Below are 18,465 nucleotides of genomic sequence, written 5' to 3' on the forward strand. Positions count from 1 at the left end.
CATGGAGTTTCCACAGGTCGGGACGTGTGTGTCAGAAGGGCCTTCCTCAGAGGAATAGGTCAGGGAGGTGCTGTCGCGAGGAGCGTCAGATCCGAAAACCAGGTCCGAGTGGGCCAATACGGAGCCACTAGCAAGACCTGCTCCTCGTCCTCCCTGACTTTGCACAGGAGCTGTGCGAGAAGGCTCACTGGCAGTGGGCAGTGTCCGGGGAGGCAAACAGATTTATCTGTGCGGCCCCGAAGCACTGCCAAATCAGCTGGACCACCTGGGGATGGAGTCTCCATTCGCCCGGAAGCGGAGGCTGCCGTGAGAGCTCGTCAGATGCACATTTGAGCACGCCTGGGACATGAATGGCATGAAGCGACCTCAGATGCTTTGTGATTACCTCAGATGTTATTGTGCCTTGTGAAAACTCGCCTGTCCGAACGCCAATATTCCTGGTTAAGAAAATCAGGAAGATTGGCCAGTCAACAGAATGGCGTTTCGTTCAAGATTTACAAGCAGTTAATGCGGCAGTGCAACCTCGGGCATCTAACGTACCAAATCCGTATACAATATTGTCACAAGTATTGCCGAGTGGTTCTCTGTGGTCGATCTTTCAAATGCTTTCTTCTCTGTGCCCGTACATGAAAAAAGTCAATTTTGGTTTTCATTCAATTTCCAAGAAAAAGCGTATACATTTACAAGATTCTGCCAAGGTTATTGCGAGTCACCAACCATCTATAATGAGGCACTGCGAAGAAGCTTAGAGCCATTACAGTTGACCACTGGCACTGCGTTGTTACAATACGTGGACGATTTAATGATTTGTAGTCCTACCAGAGAGCAATGTGAGCGTGACACAATCAACCTTTTAAAACATCTAGAAGCAGAAGGCCATAAGGTGAGCCTTCCAAATTGCAGTACGTGCAAAGAGAAGTGACATTTCTAGGCCACGTAATCACCAAAGATGGAAAATCTCTCTCAAAGAAACATGTAGAGGCCATACAGAAACTTCCAAAACCACAAAGAAACAATTACTTTTGTTTTTAGGCATGTGCTCCTACTGTCGCACGTTCATTCCAAATTATGCACTCGAGGAAGCTCCACTGAGAGTGTTGGCTCACACCCCAGGTCTGTGACCACATGATTGTCTAACCTGGTCTGATGAGGCAACGCTGGCTTTTAAGACCTTAAAAAAAAGACTATGATGACATCAACATTGGGGCTTCCTGATCCAAATCTTGCGTTTATGCAGACAGTTGATAAATGAAATGGATGCATGACTGTTCTGTTGCAGGAGCATGAGGGCAGATTGCGCCCAGTGGCATATTTTTTGTGTAAATTAGATCCTGTGGCTGCAGGTTTGCCACGCTGTCTTAGATCGGTTGCAGCAGCTGAGAAAGCTGTCTACGCATCAAGAGAAATTGTAGGGTATAGCAGTGTCACTTTGCTTGTGCCACATGCAGTGGCAATGATTTTGCTGGAACAAAAGACATCACATCTTTCCACAGCCAGATGGCTTCGGTACAATAATATCCTCCTGGATATGCTGAACATCAAGGTAAAACGTTGTAATGTGTTAAACCCAGCAACTCTGCTTCCCATTGAGGGGGAGGGAGAAGAGCACAACTGTGTAGCTGCCCTAGAACAAGTTTGTACACCGCGCCCTGATCTGTTAGAAGTGCCTCTACAAAACGCTGATTTAATTCTCTTTGTAGACGGCTCAGCATCCCGTGACCCTCTAACGGGCAAAAATAAAGTGGGCTATGCTGTTGTAACTCTTCATAAAGTTCTGAAAGCTGAACCCCTACCCTCTAATTTTTCAGCTCAAACTGCTGAGTTGGTGGCCTTAACTGAGGCCTGTAAGCTGGCTGAGGGAAAATCTGTTACCATCTACACTGATTCCCGTTATGCGTTTGGAGTGGTCCATGACTTTGGAGCCCTGTGGAAACATAGGAAATTCCTGAAATCAGATGGCAAACCCATTTTGAACCATTCCCAGATATCTGACTTATTGAATGCTATTCTTCTCCCTAAGTCAATTGCAGTCTGCAAATGCACAGCACATAGAACCGAAACTGACGAGGTGTCAACAGGAAACCACAAAGCGGATGTAACTGCTAAGTCTGCAGCTTTGAAACCTCTGCCTTGCTCCGTCTCAATGGTTACATTAACCACTTCCCCTTCTGATTCTATTTCAGAGATGCAGTCTCTCGATTCTGCAGACAACAAACTAAAGTGGAGAAAAGCAGGCTGTGTATTGAAGAATGGGGTCTGGTTGGGGCCCAACAATAAACCATGTCTTACAAAGCATTTTTTCCAACATTATGCTAAATTGATACATGGGAAAGACCATGTATCAAAAGGGGCAATGATACAGGATATTACAAAACTTTGGTTTACAAAAGGGTTTGCTGCTTATGCTGAAAAATGTTGTCTTGTATGATCTGTTCCACACTCAACGCTGGCAGGGGAATAGCGCAACCACAAGCTGCACACCCACCGCCAGAGAAAGCATTCGAACATTTAATGATGGACTTTATAGAGCTAAAACCTAGCGGAGGGAAAAAAAATATTGTTTAGTCATGATTGACATGTTTTCGAAATGGGTTGAAGCCTTCCCTACATCTAAACAAGATAGTGCTGCAGTGGCAAAGGCCCTGCTGACAGAAATAGTTCCGAGATGGGGAATACCAGGCAAAATTAGTAGTGACAATGGCACACCATTTGTGAATGAGGCAATTGACCAGGTGGGAAAGTTTTTAGGCATAAATGTGGCATTTTTTCTCGTTTCACCCAGCCAGCGCAAGAGCAGTGGAGAGGTCAAATGGTATATTAAAAAACAAATTGGCTAAATGTTGTGAAGAGACAGGGCTACCATGGACCAAGTCCCTGCCTATTGTGTTAATGTATATGCGCATGCGGCAGAGATCCAGAATTAACCTGAGTCCCTTTGAAATTTTGTTTGGCAGGCCTTCCTCCATAGGAGTGGGACCAGCACCTCGACCACTTCCTTCTACATCCCTGTGTGAACATGACATGTTGCAGTATTGTCAATCTTTGTCTGCTGTTCTATCTCAAATATCTCAGCAAATAAAGAACGCTCTTCCTGAGCAGGCGAGTGCACCGCTGCATGACATCAAACCAGGAGACTTTGTGGTCATCAAGGACCTGAGGAGGAAGCACTGGAACAGTAAGAGGTGGAATGGGCCATTCCAAGTCCTGCTAACCACCCACACAGCGGTCAAGGTGGCCGAAAGAGCGACGTGGGTCCACGCCAGTCACTGCAGGAAGGTACCAGCACCAGCACCAGCAGAGTAGTCCAAGAGGCTGCCCATGCCAAAGGTGACGTCTGGCTGACAAAAGGGAGGTGCATGTCAGTACAGGCCAACGTGCCGTGGGAAAGAGTTATACCACTATCAGCAGAAGAACAAGGTCTGGAGTCAGTCCACACGCTGTAGAACAGAAGACATACATTTTCTCCTGTGGGGGTGCAGTGCTACCAGAGAATCCTAGGACGAGAAGGGGTAAACAGGATCAGACACGCTGTTTTCTGACTCAGCTATACTATCAGTGTTCTCTCTCACTAGCTGGAGAGCACTGTACTTAACCAAAGGACAAACAGCAGTGTTGGCTCACCCCTGGCTGGAGACCACAAATAGACAGAGAAACAGGGAAAATCATCCTGACTCCCACCGACCTGTTGCATGAACATTGGCAGTATTTAACCGCTTGGTATCCTCTGAACTGAACTGAGAATGGAGAGAACGAGGCCGTGGCACCCTATGAGACTCCCTATCAGTCTTCCTCTGTGGACTGAGAGGTACCACATGCTTTCTTTTTGCATTGACATTATTAATTAAACTGCCCCTGACCCTGGTGAAAATAGATGTGCACAGAAACGAAACACAGCCACTTTCTCTTGACAATAATACAAGACCAAAGAGAGCAGTCAAAAGCAGAAGTAAACACTGGTTAAATCACCCAGATCCACCCCACCCGTATGCCAACAACATATGGTGGAGATTTCTGAACCACACAGTAAGGTCAAAGAGGAGGTGGTGATTGTTATGTGTGTGCAGAACTGTATCACAGCGCTCTGGCAGAAGTGTATTGGGCCACAGGCTTGGGAGAAGGTCCACTGGAGGAATGTGCTCTAGCAGTGACAGTGCACGCAGGCTAGTGTGGCACTGGTCAGACAATAACACAAGGGCAAAATGTGCTATGAATTGTACCACTCCCATAGTGCCAGGCGAATATGGTACAGGGGTCACAGAAGGGTGGTACTGGCTCTGTGGACACAGTGCCTACACTCGCCTACCAAGACATTGGTCTGGCACGTGCGCTATGGTAAAATTAAACGGAGGAGCAATTATAATAGGAACACACCACCTTGTAGCTAGTCAACAACCGAGAAGGCGTCTGAGAGCTGCAGGGAAAGTAAAGAACCGTGGAAAGACCAGCAGCTTATCAAGGGACAACCCAGTTCCGCAGGAACACAGACTATGGACAGGTTGAAAGGGTTTTTGAAAGTTTGTTTGCATCAGTGAGAGTGGCCTCTCTGCAGATTGAAGTTGAGGTCACCAGATATGAATTGATCTCATTTATAAATACCACTGAGGTTGTGCTGGAAGGAATAAGAGAGGAATTAAGAGGCCTGAGACTTACTGCCTTACAAAACAGGTTGGTATTAGACCAGTTAACGGCCTCACAGGGGGGTGTTTGTGTAATGGTTGGTACTACATGTTGTACATATATTCCAGAAAATGACGAAGACGGCCATTTAATTGACGAGGGTATTAAAAATATTACAAATATGGTTGAAGCCCCGTCTGACAGAGAAGTAAATTGGGATGATGTATGGAGTTGGGCGTGGCTGACTGGGCTGATAACAAAGGCTGAATATGTAGGTGTCATAGTTACATGTGTCATCTTGATAATATTGATATTGATGTGTGTTTGGCCTTGTATTTTGAAACTAATAAGAACCACTGTATCTAATCTTGTGGGTTATCAAATGATCAGACTGAACAATGTTGATTAATTTCCTGATCGGTATCCAAGACCACCCTGGGTGCCAGAAGGGCCCCATGGCAGAGAAACTGATAATGACGACTGTTATTCAGAGGATGATGAAATGTAAAGAGGGTCAAAAACAGCTGTCATCCATGTTACGAGATGGCGTACAAGGAGAAGGAATGTTTTGAAAGAATTTTATTTCAATTTTTTTTTTATTTTAAGCTTGCTTGAAAAACCAGAGATGTCTATGTCTCGAAAAAACAGCAGATTGCATTTCCTTCCTTCTAAAGAGTGATGATGTGTTTTAAACCAAAAGGATTAAAATGTCTGATGAATGTTAGAGGGAATGTAAAAACTTTAAGGTGATTAAGAATAATCAAAAGGGAGGAGTATGTAGAGGAATTTTTATTGTTTATCATTTATTTTCTTGATTTATAGAATTATGCATTGAAATTTGTTTTCTGTCTTATGTGTCATTGCATTCGAAAATGCGCTTCTGCGTAAGCATCTTGATCGGCAGCCTGTGAAGGGACCGATTCAGGACATGCAGATCCAGGATTGGCCATAGCCCACCGCCCTTCTTGGGTACAATGAAGTAGGGGCTGTAAAACCCTGACTCCATATCAGCTGGAGGGACCGGCTCGATTGCATCCTTCGCCAGGAGGACAGCAATCTCTGCCCAGAGAACAGGTGCATTGTCCAGAGACACGCGAGTGTAGTGGACACCCCTGAAGACTGGGGGAGGCCGGGCGAACTGAATCGCATAGCCGAGTCTGCCAGCGGGACGGGCTGGGGAGCGCTATCCAGGCTTCCAGACACTGAGCCAGCGGGACCAAAGGCGCCACAGACGTACCGGGAGTGGGGCAGTGAAGCAGAGTGCTGGGACCCGACTCGGACGGCATAGCGGCCCAAGTGGGGTCAGACTCTGCGAGGTGGCAGTGTGCATGGGAGACGGCTGGGAGGCGGCCTTGACCATCACACTGGAACCTGTTGGCGAGATGAGAGGGGGCTGAGAGTGGCAAGGCGGGGCCTCGCACACTGACAGCCGTGCCCTCTTGAGACCTGGAGGATTGGAAAACTGCTCTTTTTGTGAAAAGGTGGGTACCGCTGGACTCCGGAGAGCCAGCAGCGGGACATGACAACACACAAATTCCCCCCGGCCCTCCTCCGGGGGTGGGAGAGATGCTGGAATCCTCTCCCGCAGAGCTGAATCCCTCTCCTCCAGGTCGCCCATCTCAGGGCTGCTTCTTCAACCTTTTGCCACCTGGTTTGGCTTGAGCGGGCTGGGCGCCGCGTCCACGACCGGCTCCCTGCTGTTTGGCGGGTGTGGGCTGCTGCTTTGCCGACTTAGCAGGGGCAGAGGACGACGCAGGCGGGCGCCCTTGGCGACGAGCAGACTGAGGCTGTGCGGCCGGCGGCGGGGTGGAGGCAGCAGCGGACCGCCGGGGCAACACGTTTAATAGCCTCAGCCTGCTTCTGTGCGGCCGAGAACTGCTGGGCAAAGCTCTCGACCGCGTTGCCGAACAGGCCGAACAACCGGAACAAACAGGAACACCACGGTTGGCTCCGAAGCGAAAGACAGAGTGCGATTGCGTCTGCTTCCCTATTTATACTACCTGACGGGGGCGGTGCGCATTATGCAAATATCGCACGCCAATTCCATTGGCTTGTTGTAGTTTACTCGAAGCAGATAGGGCTCTCTAGCGATATCCCAATTCGTCGGTCACTACTGACGTACGTCGAACGTGACCGACTGAAAGGGAACACCTGATTCTGTTGAAGAAAACTAAGATTTCATGATGGGGAAAGAGCAGTTACCAGTGTGCACGAGGTGATTTCTCAATGACGGGTAAGATCCTCTTTGGCCAGACAGGGGACAACCTAAGGCAGGGGGTTACCGCCGCCACTGGGCATCTACCCTGATGGGAGATGTTTTATGTGAGATGGGTATGAGAATTGAGCGGATGTCTGTGAGGCCAGCAGCAACATTAAGGGGGGATGACCTGTGAAAGGTACAGCAGTCTGCCCCAAAAATGTTCCTCTATACCACTCACCAGAAACCGCATTCCTAGGATGGTTTGTTTTTCATTGTGACAAGTCCACAACTTTATGCAACTATGCCAGGGGACAAGACCCTGAGGAAAAGGAGATTACTTTATAAAGAGCTGATGGGAATGAGCTTTCAAGAGCTGACTGAGACCATGAGCTGATTGTCCGTAATTTCTGGGAAGACAATAACAAAAATGTATTAACATGATGTTGGTTGCCCTATTGGCAAGAACTGCATAGAAGTTTCAGATTCAGCAGTACTATAAATCCCTGAATCAGTGAGGCAGTGTTTATTTTGAACTAATGTGTCTATATTATAGTTTTTACTCCTGCAGGTCATTAGACATGGCATAGGATAATTCGTAGACATGGTGGTGGTTAAAGATGAAGACTGCTTTTGCAGATTCAAGAGAAAGATAAGTGCATTCAGCATTTAAACTAAAGATAACCTCAAACATGGCTACTAGCATAACATATTTTAGTAATGGTTTTTATTTGAAAGTTAAACATTTACATTTTAACCTTTGTGGATGACCAAGGGTTCTATATAGTAATTTAATATTAAATTCTGTCTAAGTTACAGACTTGTGAGGCTGTTGAAAAGATTATTTGTGCAGTAAGAGAGAGACTGCTTGAGTGGAGGCAAGGATGGTACTCTGTCTGTCTGTTATCAGCCTGCTAAAGCTTAAATAAAACAAAGATATTAGAACTAAAACAACCCAGCTGACTTTTCTAAAAAACAAATTATCGTGAAGAGACATGCTTTGAGATTGAATAAGAGTAAAACCTACAGGAAAAATGTGAAGTTTAAATATGTTTTTAGAACACCAAAAGCAAACCTTGACAATGAGCGGTTCATATTCATGTGTCTAGTGTGAGTGTGTGTGATGGTGGCTGAACTTTATGTTTTGTATGTGTTCGTTTGGGGAAATATTCTGTCCTCATTGTGTGTATATGTCATTAACCTCTGGAATGAGTGTTTTATCATTACAGATGGGTTAAGTGAAATGACAAATTTTGACAAGCCGTTATTTCGGATTGAATCTGATGAAAAGACGATAGAGAACATGGGACGAGCTTTAAGTGGATTCGATATCCAGCTCTGTCTGCTAATGGTAATTATGACTTTTGTCATTTATGATGTTGATTTGAATTACTCTCTGGATTAGTATGTTTAAGAACATTTATATAATTGGAATTGTGAAATTGAAGATTGCCGTCCATGGGTTAAATTCAACTGAGGGTCTAAATTTAAACACTGTCTTCTTTGTTTGATCAGAATGATACACGTAAATGTTATAAGATTTGACGGCAGAGACAAAGTGACAAATTGATGAAGTCACTAGTAAATTATCCAGAGAAACCCCTCAAATTTATGGAAGGCTGGTGGGCAAACAAAGGAGGAGAGAATATAACTGATAAAAGTTTTATTTTTCATCCATTAAATGGATGCATGACATTAGATGTCTAGAGAAATAAATGTATGTAATAAGGGTTGAAGGAGAAAGCAGCTATAAGTCTGTCTGTGTAGTCAGGTTGAGATTTGAGTAAAATAATACTTTGGTTTCTGCAAAACAGTAGAGATAATAATGGGACTGAAACAATGATAATATATTTTTGGATCTACAGACTTAACAATTTGATAGAGGAATACAGTGACAAAATTATAACAAAAAGTAAAGCAGTTGAAATTAATGTGATGAAAAAAAAGATGTAAAACTGTTTCAAAAAACAGCTTTAAAGAAATTGATAATGTCTTATAGCACAAATTTGTATAATTTATAAGTGATATGGAAGATTATATAAAAAAAAAAAAATCTGTCCGTTTGTGTTTATGTTTATGACAATTTTGGTGCAGTGGCAAACCTAATGAGATGATAAGTATCACTGCCAAAGAAAAGGGTTAAGAGGGTTTTTTGGTAGTTTAGCCTAAGCAGTTATAATTGACAAGACATTTGAGTTTAAAACTGACTTTAAAGGAAGTCTTGATTTCAAATGCTGTACTGTTGACATGGTCTGAGTACTGTGAAATGTTGTGAAAATTGAGTTTCAGATTAAAAATAATTAGGTATTGAGTATGATTAACAGTGATGTCATGATAAAGATCTATGCAAGGCAAGACAAACAAGTTGTTGCTATAATTGAATTTATATGTTTTGATACTTATGTCATTTTGATGAAATGTTTTAAGATTATTATGTTTAGGTTTATGGTTATGTTTTTTTGTGGGCTATAATGGATCTGTTGTGAAAAGAAATCTTAACAAAAGGGTTATTACGTAAAAGTAACAATTCTATTTTTTATCAAAAATGATGATTGAAATGATATAAATTTGTTTTCTTTTATTTCTATTTTTAAAAGTGTTTTAAAAAGAGATTTAAAAGATGTTCTGCAAATTAAGGTGGTACATGATATGTCTACAGACTGTAAACTGAAGGATGATTTAAGAGACTTAAAGTACTTAGATGGATTATGATGGGTCTTATTTATTTTTCGTTGTTTATTTTGAGCTAGACCACAATTTTGTTTTTAATATTAAAAATTATCTATGAGGGGTATATTGAAAGGAGTGGATTTACGGTCCATCTTCTTGTATTATATAATGAATTGGAAATTATAGTTTTTTAAAAACCAGTGTATACAGGTGCTGGTCATATAATTAGAATATCATCAAAAAGTTCATTTTTTTATTATAAATTATTTTTAAAAATGAAACTTTCATATATTCTAGATTCCCTACATGTAAAGTACAACATTTCAAAAAAAAATTTTTAAATTTTGATGATTAGAGTGTACAGCTCATGAAAGTCCAAAATCCAGTATTTCAAAATATTAGAATATTTCCTAAGATCAATCAAAAAATGGATTTGCAAAACAGAAAAGTTAAAGTTCTTTAAAGTATGTTCTTTTGTGCACTCAATACTTGATCGGCAGGACATATTACAGCAAATAACTTGCTCCTAGCACAAATTACTGCATCAGTGAAGTGTGGCATGGAAGTGATCAGCCTGTGGCACTGCTGAGGCACTATTGAGCCTTCAGATCATCTGTATATTGTTGGATCGACTGTTTCTCATCTTTCTCTTGAAAATATCCCATAGATTCAGGTCAGGCATATTGGCTGGCCAATAAAGCACAGTAATATCATGGTCAGCAAACCACTTGGAAGTGGTTTTTGCACTGTGGGCAGGTGCTAAAGTCCTGCTGGAAAAGGAAATCAGCATCTCCATAAAGCTTGTCAGCAGATGGAAGCATAAAGTGCTTCAAAATCTCCTGGAAGATGGCTGCATTGACTTTGCACTTGATAAAACACAATGGACCAACACCAGCAGACGTCACGCCCCCCCCCCAAATCATTATTGACTTCAGAAACTTCACACTAGACTTCAAGCAGCTTGGATTCTGTGCCTCTCCAGTCTTCCTTCAGACTCTGGGACCATGATTTCAACATGAAATGCAAAATTTACTTTTATCTGAAAAGAGGACTTTCGACCACTGTTCACTGTCCAGTTCTTTTTCTCCTTAGCCCAGGTAAGATGCTTCTGACATTGTCTCTGGTTCAGAAGTGGCTTGGTAGTCCTTTTCCTGATGATGTCTGAGTGTGGTGACTCTTAGTGCGCTGACTCTGGCTTCATTCTACTCATTGTGAAGCTCTCCCAAGTGTTTGAATCGGCTTTACTTGACAGTATTCTCAAGCTTGCGGTCATCCCTGTTGCTTGTGCACCTTTGCCTACCCATTTTCTTCCTTCCAGTCAACTTTGCATTTAATATGCTTTGATACATCACTATGTAAACAGCCACCCCATTCAGTAATGACCTTCTCTTTGTGGAGGGTGTCAATGATTGTCTCCTGGACCATTGCCAAGTCAGCAGTCTTCCCCATTAGTGTGGTTTCAAAAAACAAAAGATACCCGGAATTTATACTGTAGGGATGGTCATTTAATGAAACTCAAATGTAAATATTCTAATATTTTGAGATACTGGATTTTGGACTTTCATTAACTGTACGCTCTAATCAACAAATTTACAAAAAAAAAACTTTTGAAATGTTTTACTTTACATGTAGGGAATCTAGAATATATGAAAGTTTCATTTTTTAAAATAATTTACAATAAAAAAAATGAACTTTTTCACGATATTCTAATTATATGACCAGCACCTGTATATCCTGGTGTTTATGATTACAGGCAATGTCTGTATTTAGTATCTGAGGAGTGACTGAGGGTCTGGCCCATGCCAGGAATGCAGTAACAGTGCTTACTCATTTAGCCTGGCTTCCAGAGAATAAATATGTATTTGTTTTGTAGTCAAGGAATTTGATGATAAACCGAATAACCAAGATTGATGTAAAGACAACTATGTGTAAGGACTGCAGGTCAATAATGCACTCTGTGCTCATGTGCTCTGTAGAATATTCTGTTCTAGTTAAGTCCTTCGAGGGAAAACCTATTGACTATTTTATACAATTGTAACCTGCCAGGGGAGCATGGGTCAGCAATGTTAAATTTTGAAGCGGCCTAAATTGTTAGACCAGACGTGGTGTTTAGGACTCCACATTGGCCTTTTAAGGGGGGACTGAAGGGGTGGATTCTGGAATCCACTGCCGCTTCAATATATATCTTTTAAGTTATTAATCAACATTTATCTTTTGTTAAATTATCTGAATGGCTTCTTCAACGTATGTTAAAGCATTTCTTTTCCTTTTCAAACACTAGAAAATAATTTTGAATTTTGTCTGTACCTCTCACTGAGAGAAAAGAACCTGTTATCAGTATGTTTTGGGAAAGTTTCCTGCTCAGATCAACTTCAACCTTGAAGAAGCTGTGAAACATGTGTATCTGTGTATGTGCGCTAAGTGTTCTGTGCAGGTCCTTTGTACTGGTGGACAATTGGCACTCTGCTTGAGACCAGCAGACGCCATGTCATGAACCCAAAAGGACATCTAGTACCTAAATCCAGGGTCCCCTCGTCAGCATCCTGATGAATGGAGATATGCTTCTGAATATCTGTCCATGTGTGGAAGATTAGTAATTTTGTCTATTTTTTTTAGCCAATCAGAATCATTCAACCTGAAGTAATGCCGTAGTTAGTAGACTCTGTTAGAGTATAATTGTTATATTGTTATATTGTTAATTGAGTATATTGAAAATAGCTGAGTTTTCCACTTTCACACATGCAACTAGAAATTGCAATACAATTCCAGTACTACACTTATTATTCCAATTAACACAAGATACATGGCCTAGAATGGATAACATCTACAACCTTTAACCTAAGTGTTTCATACAACACTTACAGTAAAGCAATCAAGTGTTTTAAAGAACTCAGCTAGTCTATGTGTACATATAGTATCACAAACAACTTTAATGTGTGTTCTATGCGCACAATGTGTTTAGCACAATTACAAATTTGAAAATACAAACAGGATCATTGTTATTGGGCTGCTAATCCACTAGCAAGTGAAGTTAATATTTGGAGGCCTTGCATGAACAATGCAGTTAACTCACTGAGAGTTTTACCTGCAATTGAGCGTTGATCTTTGCTCTTAGAAAGTGGTTTCCTATTTTTCTGAAAATAAGGTGGAGGTCTACCCCTACCCAGTGACCAGCATTTTTCCTCTGTATGGCCTATTTTCTGACAGGAACTGCAAAACCTGTTCTCTTTGCCACAGGGTTGTTTGCTGTGTTCTCCTGGAGTTTAAGAATTTTCATGACTCTCTAATGCTCGCACACCATGCATTCTGGTACATGATTCTGCACTATTACGGTGCTGCATCACCTTAAGAACTGAAATGGCACATTTTCTTGAGCAGTGGCCTCTGAACAAAACATTCCAGATTCATTAGAGCAAGTCACCTCATCTAAGAAGTGAACATGCTTTTTAGCCCCATCGCTGTTAAGCATTTTGGGAGACTTTTTAGCATTTAGCTTAGCCATGAGATCTGCAATGGTCTCCTTGTGTTTTTTTACACTTTTCAGTCAGGTCTAACTGCTCAGCTAGTAAATTATCTAGCTGTGTTTGAAGATCCTGAATCTTTGCCTCTGACTTTTGGGCCTCTGCATTTTTAGAATGCACTTCTTTACATTTAGCATCTATACTTGAAAATAGATGTGTGGTCACATCACGCTGCCGCCCACAACTTATGAAGTTTAAAGCCTCAATTATTTCACCGTGTTTTGATTTCTTTTGGTGTTTGCCAATTATGTCCCACCATTTGAGCATTTCATCATCTGAACATTTAATCCCAATATATTGTTTCTTGAGTTTGCACAATGTGGGCTCAACTTTTTTGCTCCATAAAGCAAACAATGCGTTACTCTTTTCAGAAATTTTCCCTTCCATCCCTGAGGAGATCTGAATATCATACCATTAAACAATGAAAACAGACTTACCCATTCCTTATTGAGAATGTCAGCTTTAATCCATTCACAAGATCAACTGAAAAAATGTCCTCATTCTGATGACCGATCAAACTAGATTTCAGAAAACTCACTGCAAGGGATCCTGGGTTTCGGCACCATCTGTAAGGGTGGACCTCCTACAGGGGTTCAGGCTGTAGGGTTGCTGAGCAACTAAAGAAACGTTATCAGCAAGATGGCAGAAAACTGTACATTTCTTGTCTATAACCACCCACTGCAACTTATACCAATGATGGAAATAAGCGCAGTTATAACAAGCAAAATATGTGGGAGAGCGTTGCTACAGTGTGACAATATTGTATTGCAATAGGGAGCACATTAATGTTAATACTAAATCAAAACTAGTTAGCACATCATTTGTAATACAAAGGGTTTAATGACAATATCTGATTATGGTTACACTTAAAATAATTGCAAAATAGATGTATGAGATGATAAAATCATATACCATTAATCGTACCCAGCATGTATGTCAAAAGTTACCTGAGAGATAGAGAGAGAGAGTGAAAGAGAGAGAGAGTGAGAGAGAGAGAGAGAGAGAGAGAGAGAGAGAGAGAGAGAGAGAGAGAGAGAGGGCCAGAGAACGCCCAAGAAAAGCCAAGAATCAAAGAGACAGAGCAACAGTTACAATCTTCTTTTATCCCTTCCTTGACCATGTGACTGAAACCCAAATGTGAGACATTCAAACTGACCAATCAGAAGATTAAAACTTCCCCCACTGTACTAAAGGTGTGACAATTTGTAGACCCCCGATGTATATACATTTTGGCCTACAGGCCCTTTGTGCCTTCCAAATGGCCCTTGTAGCAAAAGAGAGGGGGTTGAAACAATAAAGCAAAGGTCTTTGTTCATTTTAAAATATCTTTAGATATTTTCAATCTTACAGAAATAACACCAGAGTGTATTCATGTATATGTATAGATAGTTCAAGATTGAGTACTCTTGGGCCTGAAATATGTTCAGTAGGTCTAATGTTGACTTCTGTATGGGAGAAGTAACATCAGAAGGAGTGTATAGAAGTAATGTATATAAAAAAAGTTTTAAAAAAGATCAATTAATCTTTGGCCAGATATATATCCATTCGTTCAAATATGCAATACTCTATGGCTGAAGTAACATCAGAGTGAGGAAATGAGTATGTATAGAAAGTATATAATCGAGTACACTTGGGTAAGAAATATGTTTGGTAGGTCAAATATGGACTTCTGTATAGCTGATGTAATATCAGAAAGCGTCAATGAGTATATATAAAGAGTTCAATATTGAGTACTCTTTGGCCAGAAATATGTTCAGTAGGTCACATATAACAATACTCTATGGCTGAAGAAACATCAGATTGAGGCATGTATATAAAGTTCATGATCAATGACTATTGGGACAGAAAAAAATTAATCAGTTTTAATATGTACATCTGTATGGCTGAAATAAAATCAAGAGTCAATGAGTATGTATAGAAAGTTCAAGATCAAGTACTCTTGGGTCAGAAATATGTTAATTAGGTCAAATATGGACTATTGTCTGTCTGATGTAACATCAGAAGGAGTCATTTAGTAATATATAAAAACGTCAATATCGAATACACTTTGACCAGAAATATGTTCAGTCGGCCAGATATGTATTTCTGGCTTATCTTCCATCAGAAAGGAGTCATTGAGTCTGTACAGAAATTTCATCATCGAGGACTAATTAGCCAGAAATTTGTTCAGTAGGTCAAAAATTGGTTGACATATGGCTGAAGTAACATCAGAATGAGTCAATGAGTCTGTATAGAAAGTTCAGTATCGAGTACTCATGGCTCAGGAATATGTTCAGTGGGTCAAATATACACTTCTATATGGCTGATGTGACATAAGAAGGTGTCAGTAAGTATATATAAAAAGTTCAAATTCGAGTACTCTTTGGCCAAGAATATGTACAAATAGGTCAAATATTCAATACTCTATGGCTGATTTTATCATTAGAATGAGTCGATGTGTTTGTATAAAAAGTTCATGATTGGGGACTAATTTGTCAGAAATATGTTCAGTATTTTGTACACAAAATTCATGATCGTAGAATCTTGGGACCAAAAAAAATAAGTAGGTCTAATATGGACTTCTGTATGGCTGAAAAACAAAAATCAGAAGGAGTCAATGAATATATATAGAAAGTTCAAGATCAAGAGCTTTTGGGCCATAAATATGTTCTTTTGGTCAAATATGGACTACTGTCTGTATTATGTAACATTAGAAGGAGTCAATGAGTCTCTATAGAAAGTTCAAGATTGAGCACTCTTTTGCTAGAAATATAGCAATTACTATTCAGTACTTGTTGCACTGCACTGCATACAAGAACAAACTCTTTCCTTTGTGCATTGAAGAGAAAACAAATCACATATGCTGTTGCTCTGCAATAAATACAACACATATGTGCTGTTGCAATGCAATGCATAAAAAGAGTATACGCTATGCGATATAAGATATGTCCCTTTGCATTGCATTGCATTGCATTGCATTGCATTAGGTAGTGCAAAAGTTCTGTTGCAATCGAAAGCATACAAGTAACATATAAACCTTGCATTGTATACAAGAACTAAAGTATTCCGTTGTGCAGTGAAGAGAAAACACATAACATACGTGCTGTTGCATTGCAATAAATATACAATGACTATCTCATTTCGTCTGTGCATTAAAGAGAGAACATAGTGCTATTGCATTGCATATAAGATCCAACTTATTCCTATGTGCAATAAAGAGGTAACATATCTGTGCCGTTGCAATGCAAAGCATAAAAAGAGTACATATAAGCTATGCGCTGTTTCATTACATTGTATACAATGTATTATGCTGTGCATAGAAGAATAATTTACTGCAATACAATGCACGCTATATCTCAATGCATAACAGATGACACCACATATGTTATGTGTTATACCTCTTTAATGCTTAAGGAATAAGTTAGTTCTTGTATACAACGAAAGGAAACAGTGCATAAACTTACATGTTGTATTGCAACAGCACATTATGTTATATTAATTTTTTCCATGCACAGCGTAATAAGCAGTATACAATGCAATGAAACAGTTAGTTCTTGTGTTTATTGCACCAGCATATGTGATTTGTTTTCTCAAATTCTTGTATGCAACGCAGTGCAACAGGCACCTGTCGTGTTATCTCTTCACTGCAAAACGGAATAAGTTACTGCAATGCAATGCACATGTTATGTGTTACTTCAGCCATACATGAACCCATGTTTGACCGTCTGAACATATTTCTGGCAAACTAGTCCTCGATTATTTAAACATACTCATTGACTCCTGATTGTACGTCAGCCAAAGAGTATTGCATACTTGACCTAAGGTAAATATTTCTGGTCAAAGTGTACTTGATCTCGAACTTTCTATACATTATGATTACCTCCTTCTGATGTTACTTCAGCCATACATGAGCCCATGTTTGACATTCTGATCATATTTCTGGCCAAGGAGTACTCGATCTTAAACTTTTTATACAGTACTATTGACTCCTTCTGATGATACGTCAACCATAGAGTATTGCATATTTGACCTACCGAACATATTTCTCGCTAATTAGTCCTCGATTATGAACTTTCTATACATACTCATTGACTACATCGGATGTTAGATTAGACAGACAGTAGTCTATATTTGACATATGTATGTATAGATCTGATGTTACTTCTTCTGATAATAAGTCAGCCCTAAAGTAGTCCATATTTGACCTACTGAACATGTTTCTGGCAAATTAGTTCTCAGTCATGAACTTTCTATACATACTCATTGACTACATCTGATGTTAGATCAGACCAACAGTAGTCCAATATCTGACATAATGAACATATTTCTGTCACGAGTACTCGATCTTGAACTTTCTGTACATATTTATTGACTCATTTTGATGTTACATCAGAAGAACAGTAATTAGACCTACTTACATTTTTTTTTCTATCCAAAGACCCTTGAACATGAACTTTCTATACATAATCATATCCTCACTCTGATGCTACTTCAGCTCATGAAGCTCATGTTTGACCTTCTGAACATATTTCTGGAAAATTAATCCTCGATCATGAACTTTTTATACATACACACGGACTCTTTCTGATGATACATCAGCCATAGAGTATTGGATATTTCACCTAATGGATATATTTCTGGCCCAACAGTATTCGAATCTGAATTTTTTATACATTTCTATGCACTCCTTCGGATGTTACTTCACCCACATACAAGTCCACATTAGAACTAATGAACATATTTCTGGCAAATTAGTCCTCAGTCATGAACTTTCTATACATAATCACTGACTCACTTTGATGTTACTTTAGTCATACATGAGACCATGTATATCCTACTGAACATGTTTCTGGAATATAAGTCCTCAATCATGAACATTTTGTACATACACATTGACTGCTTCTTATGATATGTCAGCCACTGAGTATTGCATATTTGACCTAATGGACATATTTCTGGCAAATTAGTACTCAATCGTGAACTTTCTATATATACTCATTGACTCCATCTGATGTTGGATCAGCCAGACAGTAGTCCAAATTTGACCGACAGAACATATTTCTGACCATATAGGATTTTGAACTTTTTTATATAGAAGCCATATAGCCATATAGAAGTCCATATATAACCTACTGAACATTTTTCTGACCCAAGATACCTTGATCATGAACTTTCATTACAGACTCATTGACTCCTAATGTTACATTAGCCAGACAGAAGTCCGTATTCGACCGACTGAACATATTTCTGACTCAAGAGTATGCACTCTTGAACTGTTTATACATATTCATTGATTCCATCTGATGTTTCTTCAGTCATACTAAAGCCCATATTTGACCTACTGAACACATTTCTGGCAAAAGCCGATCATGAACATTCAAAACATAATCATTCACTGCTTCTGATTTTACATCAGTCATACAGAAGTCCATTATTTGACCTCCTGAACATATTAAGAATGAGAAATATGAAATAAAAAAA

This window comes from Ctenopharyngodon idella, chromosome 2 (genome assembly GCF_019924925.1).
Source record: "Ctenopharyngodon idella isolate HZGC_01 chromosome 2, HZGC01, whole genome shotgun sequence".
Classification (NCBI taxonomy): Eukaryota; Metazoa; Chordata; class Actinopteri; order Cypriniformes; family Xenocyprididae; genus Ctenopharyngodon; species Ctenopharyngodon idella.